General features: G+C 38.4%; 1 protein-coding gene across 8 annotated transcripts in view; it reads left to right on the forward strand.

The window, feature by feature from the left end:
• CACNA2D1 (calcium voltage-gated channel auxiliary subunit alpha2delta 1) overlaps positions 1-15,380 on the forward strand; it is a 419,572-nt gene that overhangs the window by 220,555 nt on the left and 183,637 nt on the right. The gene's annotated exons all lie outside the window — the stretch shown is intronic.

Below are 15,380 nucleotides of genomic sequence, written 5' to 3' on the forward strand. Positions count from 1 at the left end.
GTCTTGGTGGGGAGAAGACAAGTTATCCTCACTTTCACTTGGGATAATACAACTGCTTGTCTTCATTATAGATTTAATTTATAAAACCATAGAAAAAATGTTGTAAATGTATTAATCAGAATTGCCAGCATGCTTCATTTGCACTTTTTAATCAAGTATTCTTTAGAGATTGATGGCATCGCTATTGTAATTGATGCTTCTGCTGTAAGGCAATTAAAGAAGGTACATAGATCATGTCAAGCAGAACTATTTGATATGCTTCTATAGAGTTACGAGTACTGGAATTCAGATACAACAAAGTCTACTGTCCTGAGTTTTAGAATTTGCATGCTCTAAGTAAAATTCATTAAAAGTGACCTAAATTTGAAATATATTGGTTTCTTCTGATTGAATTCACTGGGATTGCAGGTGCTAATCACTTCTGGAAACAGAATCACACCACTTAAACATTGGATTTTGAATCTAAATGCACCATTTAGTGATGGTAGATTATGGTGTGAAGTCAAAGATCCTGCTGTACCTGTTATGATTAAATGGTGTTGGAAAAGGTCTCGAGGTGACTACTACAACATAAATCCAAATCTCTTAGGCAAGGCAGGAAAGGAAACACTGTTCCAGAGTTTACTCTCACAGATCTGTTCTATATGGACTGTGTAAAATATAAAAATATAGCATTGAGACTGTGGTTCTGCTTGAGTTGCCAGTATGTTTATAGGGCTATATTTGTTGAAATAAATATTTTTCTTTCCTTCACAACAGCCCTCAAATAAAAAGATTAAAGAAGGAGAAAGAAAAAGAGGTTTTGTTTTGTTTTGCTTTCAATCTTTTTATTTAATTCTAGGTTTAGAAAACAATGTGAAGGGAAAAGGTATCGAGAAAGTACAGTAATTACAAGCTCTGTTTGTTTAAGAGCATGTGCTTTCTGTCAGACATTTAAGCTTTTTTGGCAAGCTGATCAGAACAAATGTTTTGACTTAAGGAGATACCATTAAAAAGTTCTCCATGAGTTCTAATCACACCATGAAAAGAGAGGCCAGTCTCAGATATCTCCGCCACTGATACCTCATTTGTTCAGTGTATCTGTTAAGGGCTGGATTTGTTCATCCTAGAGAAACACTCAAATTCTGCTTCTTTGCATCCAAAGAAGAGCAATGAAACTGGTGAAGGGTCTGGAGCACAAGCCTTATGAGGAGCGGCTGAGGGAACTGGCGTTGTTTAGCCTGGAGAAAAGGAGGCTGAGGAGAGACCTGATCGCTCCCTACAACTCCCTGAAAGGAGGTTGTAGCCAGGTGGGGGTTGGTCTCTTCTCCCAAATAACAAGCGATAGGACAAGAGTAAACGGCCTCAAGTTGTGCCAGGGCAGGTTTAGATAGGATATTAGGAACAATTTCTTCACTGACAGGGTTGTCAATCACTGGAACAGGCTGCCCAGGGAAGTGGTGGAGTCACCATCCCTGGAGGTATTTAAAAGACGTGTAGGTGTGGTGCTTAGGGACATGGTTTAGTGGTGGACTTGGCAGTGCTGGGTTTATGGTTGGACATGATGATCTTAAAGGTCTTTCCAACCTAAATACTTCCATGATTCTATGATTCTTGCTATTTAGAAAAGGTATTTCATAATGGTGCTAAACTTTACCCTCCTTCAGCTGCAATATCAGTATTAATTCTTCATAAATAACATAAATTGTGTTTATATTATAGAAAAAGAACAATTATTTTAGAGATGCAATCTATACATGCAGATTTGGATCCCTTTAAAAGCCCAGTATTTCAGGAACCACTAACATGTACCTCCTAAAAAAGCTCTTCTGTGTGTCTTGAGTTTTTCACTGTTTAAATTTTTATGCAAATATTTAAAAAAAAAAAAAGTATAAATTATTTTCCTTCATCAGTAAAGTTGAGGCTGATTAGATAAATGCAGATTAGGAATCTAAGAAAAAAATAGGTTCTAATTGTGGCACTTTTTTGGGAATAGAAATTTGTGGGTGTGCTTACTGATGATTTCTATCTCATCAAAGTTGTAAGAATCAGTTAAATACTTTTTGATAAAACACATTGAGTGTGAAAATAGCTGTATTTGTGCCTGTGCTGTCATTGTGATAGCAATCTAACTTGAAAGAAGAAGCAGTAAGGATGAGATGGCCAGTGATCTGATTCTGAATTTTTTTGAGAAAACTTGCATCCAGGTCTGATCTATGTATGCAAACACCACAGACTCTTCTCCCCTGTTCCTGCCTGATAAAATGCTTGAAAGGACTTAAGTGGCATCTTTTTTTTTTTCTTTTTTTCTTTTTTTTTTTTTAATATGAATATATTAAAAGAGGTTTTAATAGAATCATCTCTGAAGCAGCGGCTAGTAAAACTGCTTTTACCATCCATTCTTTGCTGTCTCTAACAAGTTCGTATTTTGTTCTCTTCCATGCTGCGAGCCTTCATTTGATCACAGGACATGATATTATATTTATCTTTCACTACAAGTAGGAACAATCAGTAGCAGAAATTTATTTATTAAAATTGTATATCTAAACTAGTCACTGTGGATAACTCTATAGAGAGCTGTTCAGTTTATTCTGAGATAGATGTCTAAGGTCAGCTAAATCACCGCTAGATGTGCATTTCTCTCTGTTGACCAGATTCTTATAAAGGACCTTTTTAGTTCTTAACTTTTAGATTTTGAAGAATTAGAAGAAATTCATCTCACAGGTCCTACCTGCCAGTTTTTATTTGTCTCCACTCCTCCTTTTAAAATTATGGCTGTATCAGAAGACCAATCCTCTAACTTCTGTGTATTTTTTCTGTTGTATGTTAATATGCTGCGATATAGTTTGCTTGCTTTCTTCCTGTTTAAGTACCACATCCAGGAGATCCTTCTCTCTCATTTTTCATCTGCTGACTCAATGGGTTTTTTTGAACCTAATGACTGTTTGCTGGGACTTTAAAAAAAAAAAAAAAGAAAAAAAAAGAAAAAAAGCACATGAAGGCCAATCATTCTTTGGCCTTTGGATTTCCCAGTCTCCGATAAAACAATCAATTTGTAACCTCTTAGTCCATCAATCAGTAATATACCTTCTGTACTCTTTATCCTACAACAGCAATTAGATTCTACTTGCTTATTTCCCCCACAGCGCTATAATGTGTGAGCACTTCATGATAATTAATGAGTTTTATCCTCACAACAAGGTAGGAGGTAATATATTCCCATTTTTCATATCTCATAGGAAGAGAATGGCCAAACTTGTAATTTAATACAAGTCTCTCAGGGTTTCATTCACTGTCCTATTCCCTAGAACCCTTTCAGTTTGATATATTGCAGTCTGTGTCACGCACTTTAATTTGCAGGTGTCAACTGCCTGTGTCGTATTTGGACAAATGCTGCACTGCTTTTATTGGACAACTGCGTGGTACCATGTTAAGATGCCCTTTCCCTTAAGTTTTAATATTGCTTTGCCTGTTTTCTCTTCTTGTCCTTTGTACCCCACCCTATTTATAGCCATCTTTGCTTCACTCTTCAGTCCTTTCCTCTTTTTGTGCTGGTTTCCATTTTATTTCTAGTGATTCTGCATCTTCTTTATAGAAGCTTTCTAAATCTAAGTTTTCTGTTTATGTGTGTTCAGGTAATCCACCTCTTCACTATGCACAGAATTGCTCGATTGCTTAATTTTCATTCTTCCTTGATTCTTTCCTTAATGTTTCTCTCATTTCCTCTTTGCATTTTGCTGCTTTTCTGGCTTTTTTTAGTGTAATATCTTGTCATGGTTTTATAAACTCCTTCCTGCACCAGCTACAACAGCCTAAGGAAAAGAAGACTGAATTTTTTCGGGGATTTTACTGAAAGGATTAAGTGTTACAAACAAATGTTTCTTTAACATGAAACCAGCCACAGCTCATTGGAAGTTTGCAGCTCCTCTGTAGGTCTTACTCATTAGGGTACAATTGGGAGCAGCCAGTTGCATCTCCTGGCAGGAGCTGTGTCCCTGGTTAGCACAAGTGATGGATTGGAGATTCCCTTCTTACGCTCCCATGGTGGATTGCAGTTATGAGTAACAGAGCAGTACTTCTTGTGCAGTTATTGATCATGGATTAAGTGATAGTAGCACTTTTTTATTTTATTTTACTGAATTAACGTGAAGGCTCTAGAATTATGGGTCCCTTTGGGGAGTAAGTACCTGCACAAAATGTGTAGGTTCACTGAACCTCTGTGAGTAGGTTCAGTGTGTGGGTTCCGCTAGAGGGAAGCAGTCTGGAGCATGCCTAGGGTGGCTTTAAATATGATAAACAAGTTTTTATTACTTTATAAAACTTTCAGTGAGAAATCTTTTAAAATTGATAAGCTGTCTTTGCCACATATTTTAGATAGTATTCTTAATTCAGTGATGCCTTGTTATTTTGGAAAAATATGTGAAACATTAGCGCTGTCTGTGTTTAAAACTGCAGCATTAATGGAGCTATCAAGTTCTTTAAAAATAATAATGATGAAAAAATTATATATCTTCATCAAGTTGAAAACTGTTGTAAAACTAAGAAAGGATGATTAGGTGTGAATCTAAACATGATATTAAAAAATTCCTGGTGAGTTTTAACACACCACAATTCTGGGCATATAAGGTGGAAAGCATTGGGTGGAGAACATAGCAAGTGATTGTAATCATCTTTTGCCTGCTCTTTTGTGTTTTTTAAAACATCCTAATCCGCCTTGGGAAATGTGGGTAAGCTATAACCTGCTCTCTTTCCATCCACCAAATCCATCTCCCATTTTAAAATGGAGAGCTGAGAGACAAGAAAATTTTTAAACAGGACACATCACCCCACTTGCCCAGAAAGTACAGATCCTATGCCTTTTAGAAAGCAAAACAATTTCCATCTCCCAATTTTATTTTTTCTTTAATATGTATTTATCGTCAAAGTAAATATTGGGCAGAAGGAAGCGGAGAACAGAATGGTTTTCGAAGAGGCTTCTTCCTAAGATGAGACACTGAGATGTAGAGGCATGCCGACAGTGGCATCAGAAGTTTATTGAGTCTTTGCTTATAGACTTACACAAGTCTGGTCTTTTCTAGTAGTTTATGGTATCAAGTGTTGCAAAATTGCCTTGATTTGCAGCTATAATTAACAGTGAAAAGGAGTCTGATAGCCAATTAGGCCAGGTTTACTTGAAACCACATCTGAACCTACTCTAGATTTGATAAAAGAAATGCTGTTTTTTGGTTTGGTTTTTTTTTTTTTTCCTTCTGCCAGAACAGCTAAGGAGTTTTCTGGCTTTTCTTCTCATAGCATCCATTGAAAAATGGCAGAATGTTTTCATTTGACCAAACCAGTGTAGTATGTTATGTATTTTGTAGCTGGGCAGCAGCAAGGAAGGGGTTTCTCTGTCAGCCAGTGTCCCAGGAGCTGCACGGTGGGGAGATGGCACCTGGCCACGGTCAGCTGGGAGAAGGGGCTGGGGCAGAGCAGATGGGGGACGCAGGGATCAAGTCTCAAAGGTAACAGGTATAAAGAGACTTTTCTAGAGACTGCAAGGGTGATGCCAGATTTCTGCAAGTCCAACTGCTGCCAGTTGCTGGACTGCAAAGTGAGACTGAACGGAAAGATCTGCCCTGACAGTACAGAGAAAGCTGGGGTGGGGATTGCTTTACCTATGACATGTCATCCAGCAGATAAGAATTTCCTCTGCTTTTGGAAGAATTATTTTAACCTTATTCTGATAATACATACCTTTAGAAATCTCCCTTGTATCTGCATATGTAGAAGGAGTTCTGTCTCAGTGCTTTCCCTGGCTCTGGATGCCAGCATACAAATAACAAAATCAATATCCCACCGCCTGGTTTTAGCTACAAGTGGATTTCAAAGCATCCTTTCCCTCCTGAGCTGAAGCTGCTCATTTTCAGCATTTCATAGGCAGTGAAGGATAGGCATTTCCAGTGAGAAATTCATCTCAAATACTTTAGGATGAGTTTAAGTGCTAGGCTGTAGAAGACCTAGTCTCTGTTTACAATAGGGCAGCCTAGCGATAGCAGCCAGCCGACTGCCTTACCTACAGCTGCGTGGTGCTCTTACCGCCTCTGCCATCACTGTGTGACAACTCATGTGCTTTGACATTGTAACATCACGGGTAACTATGTGAAATGGATATAGTCACCATTATCGTGTGTCCTGTTCCTTTTTATCTTCTCTTTGTCCTCTGCTACTTTGATGCTGAAAAAAAAAAAATTGTTAAAATGAGTCATAAAGAGTTTGCCCCAGCTGTTCTCATCGGTGATGAGTAAGTGGGCAAAGTATACTCCGTACAGATTGGAAAGTGTGGATGACTTCACAATAATTGATTTGTATGTCCCTGTTCTCAAGAAGGTGCCAACAAGTAGTCCTTGTACTTACTGCGGGTCTCTTCAGGGAGTAATTTTGTTGTTCCTGTTCTTCATGTGTGTAAGTTACAGCTATTTTTTAAGATTAATTTTCTTCTACTTCTAAGCCTACTAGGGTTTTTCAGCAGGACAAGATATTGAAGATATCTGATGAAATGATATTTACGTATATATTTACATACTTCATTCTCATATTTTCCGTTTAATCTCTCATCTCTTTATGGTATGTGGTAGAATTAGGCATGTGAAAATTTCACTGGAAAACACCATTTAGCACTTGTTTTAGATGTTTTTTTGTACGCTCTTGGAGAATCATGATATTGAAATGGGCTAATGGCTAAATTTGTAAATATTCGGTGACTGATGTATGATGGAGCTATTTTGATTTTTTTTTCATTTTTATTAAAATATATATTGAATATTAACGTATATCTATTGGTACTGGCATGTAGTACTTGGAGTTAATAATTACATTTATAATACATTTAACATTTTACTAAATGAAAAGGGAAAAAAATAATAGATTCCCATAGATGTCCTAACCTGTTTCCATTTTCAGAAAATACGTCCTGGTTGTTGCACTTTTTGATTCCTGAGAGTATTCCAAGCCTCTGTCCTGTGCTTCTCAAATATACAACATAAACAGAGATGTTACTCTTTTAAGTTATTACATTCTAGATATCATAGAACATCCTTACTTTGGTATATACATTGAAAAAAATTCTATTTGATTCTACCTAAAAAGGTAGATCCGTATTTTATCTTTTTTTACGTAACAAATTGGTTATGCTTTCGGGAGTTTTCTTGCACTGCAGTGTATAACAAAAATAACATTTATGGTTGAAATATACACTTCTTGGATAGTAGTGAAGAGATGGAAAAATCCTGTGAAAAGATAGCACAAAGCATTTTATCTTTGGTGTGTGTGGAGGAAGAATAAGCAGGAAACCCATATCTTTATATTCTTTGGTCTTACATCTGGTATTCATCCTTTTCATACAAGAGATTTACTGTTCTTATTTCTAGTCATTTCATGGTACCTTGACTTCCAGGCCTTTTAGGAAAATGCATAATCCAGTGTTTTTGCAGTGCACTTTCCTCTCTCACATCTGGAATCCAGTGTTATAATTTCCAGCAGTGTGATTTGGATGCCATTCTTTGGAAATGACCATCGGAACTGATAGCGAGGGCAATTGACGCTGGCTGCATTAGCACCAAGACTTTTTGCATTGTTCGCTGAGAAATGTCTGCCTTTTACCGAATATCACTGGGAAACATGTCAGGTCTTTCCGTTTCAAGGCATTATAGGTAAGCTTGAGTCCAGCCTATAGGGAGAAAAGGCATTCCTTTGAGCTTCCTATTGAAATTATAATGATCTATTGCCACAGGGAGCAGGGGTTCTTGCCTTTTTTTTTTTTTTTTTTTTTAGTATTCTGGTTAAAAAACTAGGTGTCACATTTTATATTCCTTTATTCAAGTTTGTGCAAGTCTTCTCTTATCCCAAATGAATATACATTTGAGGCTGCAATGAAAATACATGGTAATGAAATATATGACTGCCCCAAAGCTATCTCCTACCTGTGAAGCAGAGTTATGAAATAATAATGGCAAGAGTGATAACTGTAGTTGTCAGTGTCCTAAAAAAAGATGAGGATGTTCTTAATGCGGAGAGTCCTACCTTGAAGGCACATTTGCACAAAAGAGCAGTGCTTGAAGTCTCCCCGTGGAGGCTAATTTTATGCCACACCAAAGATCAGAATTCAGCCCTAAAGCTAGTGATTCATCAGTTTAATGGAAAATTTCTTCCTTCGGGATATTTCCTACTAACATCAAATGTATGAGTGATAAGAATTGCAGTGAATGCAGTGTAATTGTTTATTGGTAAATAAAAGCAACTCCAAAAGCTGAACTTGTAACAGAATGTTTATAGCATTTGAAGCAGTGATTTTTAGCAAGCACTTTGTTGCTTGATTATAGATAGCAACGTTGTACGAGTGTTTTGACATGTCACTTTGAAATGTGCTGGTCACACTGAGATTTGTTTGTCTTTTGGAGAACAGATGGGATAAAAATATACTGAAAACGACAACCATATCTAATATAAAGCATTTCGTTTGTAAGTGTTCGTAAGTGAACAGTCAGTCTATTCTATGAAGTATAAGGTGAAAGCCTTATACATATAATATATATGTTATTATTATAGAAAAGTTACTTCTTTACTGTATCCCTTTCCTGCAGTTCTCTTCCCTAACATCTCGCGTTTCCAGTACTTGCCATAAGTATGACAAAGTAGCAGAGCGTCAGAATTGAAGCCTCTTTTTTAATGGAAGGTCATTTCCTCTGTAGTTCTGCACCTGAGTCATGCCTTGAGTAGGGACCAAGCCGGGGTTCAGCCTCAGAAACATTCCTTGCCCTCATGGCTCTGAAAGGCCATCTGTGCTTCTGCTTTGGCTTCTGACTTCAAGCCTTTCAGAGGTTTTAGTGTTGCTACGTGACAGCGTGGGTTGCAGCTACTCTTGCAGCTTTTCTTTGTGGTGCGTACTGCAAAAAACTTTTAATCCAGTGGGGAATCACATTGTCCAGACCCGAAATATTTTTGAACTCAGCTTCAACTGACCTTTTACAAAGGTATTTTCTTTTGCTGACTCTTTTTTTTAGTTCTTTCAACATCTAAAGGTTGTCTTGTTTCTTCTTCCTTTATTTCTTTTCTTTTTTTTTTTCCTTCCCTATGATGTGCTTAAATTTCCCCCAGTCTCTGTGCATGCCATTCTTCTAATTTATGACATTGTTGGTTTTCACCATGCTAGCATTTTTAAAAACCATAGAAATAGCCTTACATAGTGTTATGGTAGTTTACTTAAATTATCATACGGTATTTAGTCTGTAGGGAAAGTCTAGTCAATATGAAACTCAGAGGTCAGTGCATAGTTTAATGTTACCTACCTAGAAACAGCTGGCATTTAATTAATGAAAAACTGCATTATATTTATGTAAGCATGAATTAGTGAGTGATGTTTGTGTAGTGTTCTGAGCCCCATTAGTGTTAACTCAGAGAATCACAGAAAAAATTAGATTAGGAGGGCTTCTGGAGGTCATGGATTCCTACCTCCTTCTCAAAGCAGGGCTTTACTGTTATTAATGTTGTTATTGACACAGAAGATGGTACAAATTAAGAAGAAAGAGCAATAACCAATTAGCATGCTGCAGGATGTACAAAATCTGAGGATGTGCAAAATCTGAACCTAACCAGTATGACTGAAGATAAGAATGTGCTGTGAAACAGGATCAGTTGATGGTTTAGCAAAGCATGGCAAAGACAACTACATCAGATGAAAAAATCAAATTAATTAAATGTTCACATTCAATGGGTATTATAGCTAATTCCCAATGAAGCATTAAGATGATTTAACAGTTCTTATTCTCCAGGGATATGAACTTTAATCAGATGTGGGGGTGGTAAAAGGTAGGCAGTGTAATTTATTCCAATAAGAGTAGAACAGTGTCTAGTTTGAATTTAATTGGATGATGTATGAAAAATCTAAATTAACCAGAGTGCATTTTGGTCTTGAAATTGTAGATGACCAAGTATCCTATGAGATTTTTGTCAACAATGGATGTTTTTATTTTATTACATATGTTTGAGTAGTCTAGTGGTATGAGACTACAATAATTTGAAGGAGGCTGTGAATTTTAAAGCTTTTTTTTTTGTTTTTAAATCACTGGGCTTTTTTGAACTGCTCATAACATTTGAATCAGTTAGAGTAAGATGTGCTTTTATTCTAATGTGACCATTCTAATATTCCTAGTGTTGGCTAATGACAATCATCTTAGCCAGTCAAGCCACTATCAAAACTGAAGTAGGCAGCTCTGTCCAATACCTGATATCTTAAGGGAAGGCAGGAAAATCTATCTTAGTGAACACCCTGGTCCTAATCTCCTGAGTTTTCCCAGGCCACCACCCCATATAAAGAAGAGAATCAAATTGAAGATTCAGGTGGGTTTACACATCATGGCTCCTGAACTCATGACCAGGATGTACGACCCAGGATGTTTACGTAGGTGTTGCCTGAACCTTCAAGGGTGGAGGAGATAGAATTAGCAATGTCTAATTTCAGTGGGGATTTGTATTGCTGACAGACATAAAGAGCAACAAGAAGTGCTTCTTTAAGTGCATTGATATCAAAAGGAAAGGTAAAGAAACTTCTCAATGGGAAGGGGACCTTGTGGCTAAGGACATAGTGAGGATGAGGTACTTGGTGCCTTCTTTGCCTCAGTCTGCCAGGAGCCTTAGCCTGGCAGCAGAGCTGTGGGAGAGAAGCTATTCCCACAACAGAGGAAGATAGATTTAGGGACCACTGAAGCATGTCCAACATACAAAAGTCAATGGGACCAGATGGAATGGATCCAAGGGTGCTGGTGTCATTATGAGGGCAGCTTTCCATCATCCTTGAAACACCATGGTGATTGGGAGAGGTTGTTGATGACTTACAGGGTGGGGATGAAGTGGCACACTTACGTTTAGGAAGATAAATGTCTTGTATGTCTTATGTGTTTAAATATTTAAAATACATATTTCATTTTACCTGACATTGTAGTTAAAGAGAAAATAGGAGAGGACAAAAATTAATTTTTACATACTGATGTTACTACAGCAGACTTTATTCAGCTTTGCTGTGAAAGTCAGCTGTAATCTGTAATCATGAGAAAACATAACTTTCAATTCTTTCCTGATTATTAAATAAGAATAAAAAGTAAGATTTAAACACATACTAAGTCCAACTCACTAAAATATTGTGTCGGTTTTAGGAAAGACAAGCTGTTTGCATAAGTCTTCAAAATAAATTACGTTAATTGCAAATATGCTTAGGTGGTTTCAGATTTTCAGCCCCTCATCCTGTCACCCAATCTAACCTCCTTAGCCTTACCTTGTTGGGACACGTACAGAACCGAGTCCTTTCTTTGCCTTTTCAAATCAGAGGCATCTGTGTTGTGGCTTGCTTGCTTTGGGCCGATGGTGGCAAGTAGGTGGTCTCCCTGAGCTGGGTGGACATTAGCTGGAGGAATAGACTGACTCGGGCAACCTGCACTTCCAGTTTTCAAGTAAACATCAAGGAGATGGAGGAATGGTCTTGGCTTAGAACATGAAATAACAAGTTCCATTTGTGAAGTTCAGTAGGAATTTGAATTCTTATCTTCAGTTTTAAAGATTAAAGCTGAGCATGTGTGTACTCCACTTCCTGCGGAAAAAGTATTAATTGAACAGATTTTAATTTTTAGCGTGATGTATTGCCATATTCTATCCCATTTGGACCACTAGTCTATAATGGAATTTCTTTTCTAATACTTGACCAGCCATATGCTGACTAACTTTTCTAGCTGGGTAATTGTTCATCATGTCATTGAAAACAGACTGTCTCTGCCAGCTTCCTACCTGCAAAATTGTATAGCAGTTTAATTTAATGATTTGTAAGCCATAGCCACAAAATGCGAGGAAATAGGTCCTGTGGATATGATTCAAAATAAAAATAGTATGAATCCCTTTAGCAGTTTTCTTCAAAACATGGATGATAAAATGCTGGTACAATGATTAGAATTTCAAAATAATTGTTATAATTTTCATTAATTCCTTATTAATATTTTTTCCTCTTAAGAGTTTGGTTTTGTTTTTTTTTTACCTTATTGCCAAATTACCTCTTTTATGTTGATAATGTTCCTTTTTGTTAAAAATAAAGAAAATAGCTACATTATTTACAAGAAACTGTAATTCCCTGAGTTGTGGTATATAAGGCACACTCATAGATGTCTTGTTGTGTTGGGTTTGTGTGGCAAGGTTTTGGTAGTGGGTGGGGGCATGGGCTATAGGGGTGGTTCCTGTGAGGAGCTTCTAGAAGCTTCCGCAGTGTCTGATAGAGCCAATGCCAGCCAGCCCCAAGATGGGCCCGCCCCTGGCCAAGGCCAAGCCAATCAGCGCCTCTGTGATAACATATTTAAGAAGGTAGGAAGTTTTTTTACATCCGGAGGGGGAAGTGCGGAGATGTAACATCAAGGTCAGTGCAGGAGAAGGGGGGAGGGGGAGGAGGAGGAGGAGGAGGCGCTCCAGACACCGGAGCAGAGATCCCCCTGCAGCCCGTGGTGAAAACCATGGTGAAGCAGGCTGTTCCCCTGCAGCCCATGGAGGGAGGATGAGGGGGTGTAGAGATTCCACCTGCAGCCCGTGGAGGACCCTACGCTGGAGCAGGTGGAGGTACCCGAGGGAGGCTGTGGCCTGTGGGAAGCCCGGGCTGAAGCAAGTCCCTGGCCGTACCGGTAGACCCGTGGAGAGGGGAGCTCACGCCAGGGCAGGTTTTGGTGGCAGGACTTGTGACCCCGTGGGAGACCCACGCTGGAACAGTTTTCTCCTAAAGGTCTGCACCCCATGGAAGAGACCACGCCGGAGCAGTTCGGGAAGGACTGTAGCCCGTGGGAGAGACTCCATTTTGGAGCAGGGGAAGGATGAGAGGAGTCCTACCCCCGAGGGCAACGAAGCGGCAGAAACAACGTGCGCTGCACTGACCGCAACCCCCATCCCCCTCCCCCCATTCCCCCCCCCCCGCCGCCACTGAGGGGGGGAGGAGGTTTGAAGCCGGGAGTGAAGTTGAGCCCGGGAAGGGGGGAGGGGTGGGGGAGGTGTTTTAAGGCTTGATGTTACTTGGTTTTTTTTTCATTGCTCTATTCTGTTTAGTAATAAATTAGATGAATCCCTCTTTCTAAGTTCAGTTTGTTTTGCTTGTGATGATAATTAGCTCTCCCTGTCCTTATCTCGACCTGAGCCTTTTGTTAACTTCTCCTCCCCATCATGCTGGGGAAGGAGTGAGTGAGCGGCCGCGTGGCGCTCAGCTGCCGGCTGGGCCTAAACCATGACACTTGTCAACTCCTTCAAATAGAAGATGATTTCCAGAAGCTTGACTTTCTGTTTTAAAACTCTCTGCACCTGAAGAAATTAGGAAAACCCAGTCCTTTTGTCTATTTCTCTAAAATGTAATTCACTGAAATGCTACAAGAGCGCCAGATTTTCATAGAATCATAGAATAGTTTGGTTTGGAAGGAACGTTTAAAGGTCGTTTAGACCAACCCCCCTGCAATGAGCAGGGACATCTTCAACTACATCCAGTTGCCCAAAGCCCCATCCAACCTGGCCTTGAACACTTCCAGGGAGGGGGCATCCACAGCTTCTCTGGGCAACCTGTGCCAGTGCCTCACCACCCTCATTGTAAACAATGTCTTCCTTATATCTAGTCTAAATCTACCCTCTTTTAGTTTAAAACCATTACCTCCTGTCCTATCATTACAGGCCCTCCTAAAAAGTCTGTCCCCAGACTTCCAAGTCCTTATGTTTGATAAATTAATTACATCAGCGATTAATTTATTCATGAAACCAAACTCATGATGAAGTGAATTTTGTGAATAGGCGGGGATAGAAGAAAGAGAAAACATCATTATGTTTGGCATATATAATAATTTTCTGGGTATCTAAAAGTTCTGATCAGAGGCTGTGGACCATGAAGGTCAGATAAATGAATGCATAGAGCAGATTTTGAACCATCGATAAAAATATAATATAGTTGTGTATACAGTAGACAGGGAAAAGCCTGTAAGTAGATGTATAGAAATAATCATCAACAAAACATAGTTTGCATTCAGAAAAATGGCTTGCGGCAAATAAATGCTTTTTAATTAAATTGACTTTATATTTGTTACATACTAAAGTTATTCATTTGGCAGAATGCTGAAAATAAAATGAGTGCTATAAAAGAAATCTTTTTTAAAAAAGTGTACTCATTCCAGAGTTATATTCATTTTCTTGCTCACATAGAGTAACTAATTGATACTTTAGAAGCATGTGGAAACACTAAAAGCACTGAAAACAACTTGTATGTATTTTAAATAAATGGCTCTTGAGCATGATACACTGACAGTTGCAAACAGAAAACTATTTCCCTTACATCTGAAGCGACCCAGACCCTATATATATATATATTTATGTTTATATATGAGTATGCATATATATTCTTATATTTAACATCTCTCTGTTGTCTGACAGATGAAGTAAGAACATTTAATTTCTGAGCCAACTGTTTTCTTATTTTATTTATAATTCTCTTAAGTTTTTTTTCCCTAAGAGTAGACAGAAAGATGTTGCTTTACTTAAAATCTTAGTGCAGCTGCATGAAGACCACAGTCCCCCACTGACACAGAAACAGAAATGAAGTAAACTGTTTGCAGTTCTGTCACAACCACCTAAATGCACTCGGCAGTTTTCCCACAGCTGGAAAATCACATCTATCGAAAAGGAAATAAAAAAAGTTATCAGAAGGTGATGCACTCATGATATTTTCTAAAGTGCTATGAAAGTACTATGGCTGTTAGAAATGCAATCTAGCTGCCTCTTCGAAATTACCTTCCCTCTGTCTTGTCCTTAGAAAAGCTGTTCCCATCCTTTGCTTGCTGCAGGCGTATAGCTGAGCTGTGAGCTCCAGGCACCATCTCATTTCACTCTCCCCATCAGCTCCAGCTGTAACTTCTTAATGGGGCCACAGGCAGTGTTGGAGGGGCTGCATACGTGGTTCTACTGGATTACTTTCCTGGGGGAAGAAAAAAAACTCAACAAAACAACAAAATTGATTTTGAGTAAGGAACTGAGTGTGGGAAAAATGCTATGCTTATTTCATATGTGACAGCATTTGTTTGTATATGAAGGCATTCTTTTGTACAAAGTAGATCTGGGACTGGACTAAAGAACAGGCAGAGAGACTCAATTGTTTCAAATTTTATATTTAGAAATTTCAGTAGATATTCAGAAATCAAAAAGGAGCAGAAACCTAGAGCTGAAAACATAAAACTTTTGGAAATCTGCAAGGAAAGACAGAAAGGAATGACGGAGCAAGAATTTTAATGTCCATAAAACCATAACAATTATAATTCCATCTCCACATTCATTCTCCAAAATGGCATTGATAGAGACAGCGAGTTTTTATGCAAAAT

Source organism: Balearica regulorum, chromosome 1 (assembly GCF_011004875.1).
Source record: "Balearica regulorum gibbericeps isolate bBalReg1 chromosome 1, bBalReg1.pri, whole genome shotgun sequence".
Lineage (NCBI taxonomy): Eukaryota > Metazoa > Chordata > Aves > Gruiformes > Gruidae > Balearica > Balearica regulorum.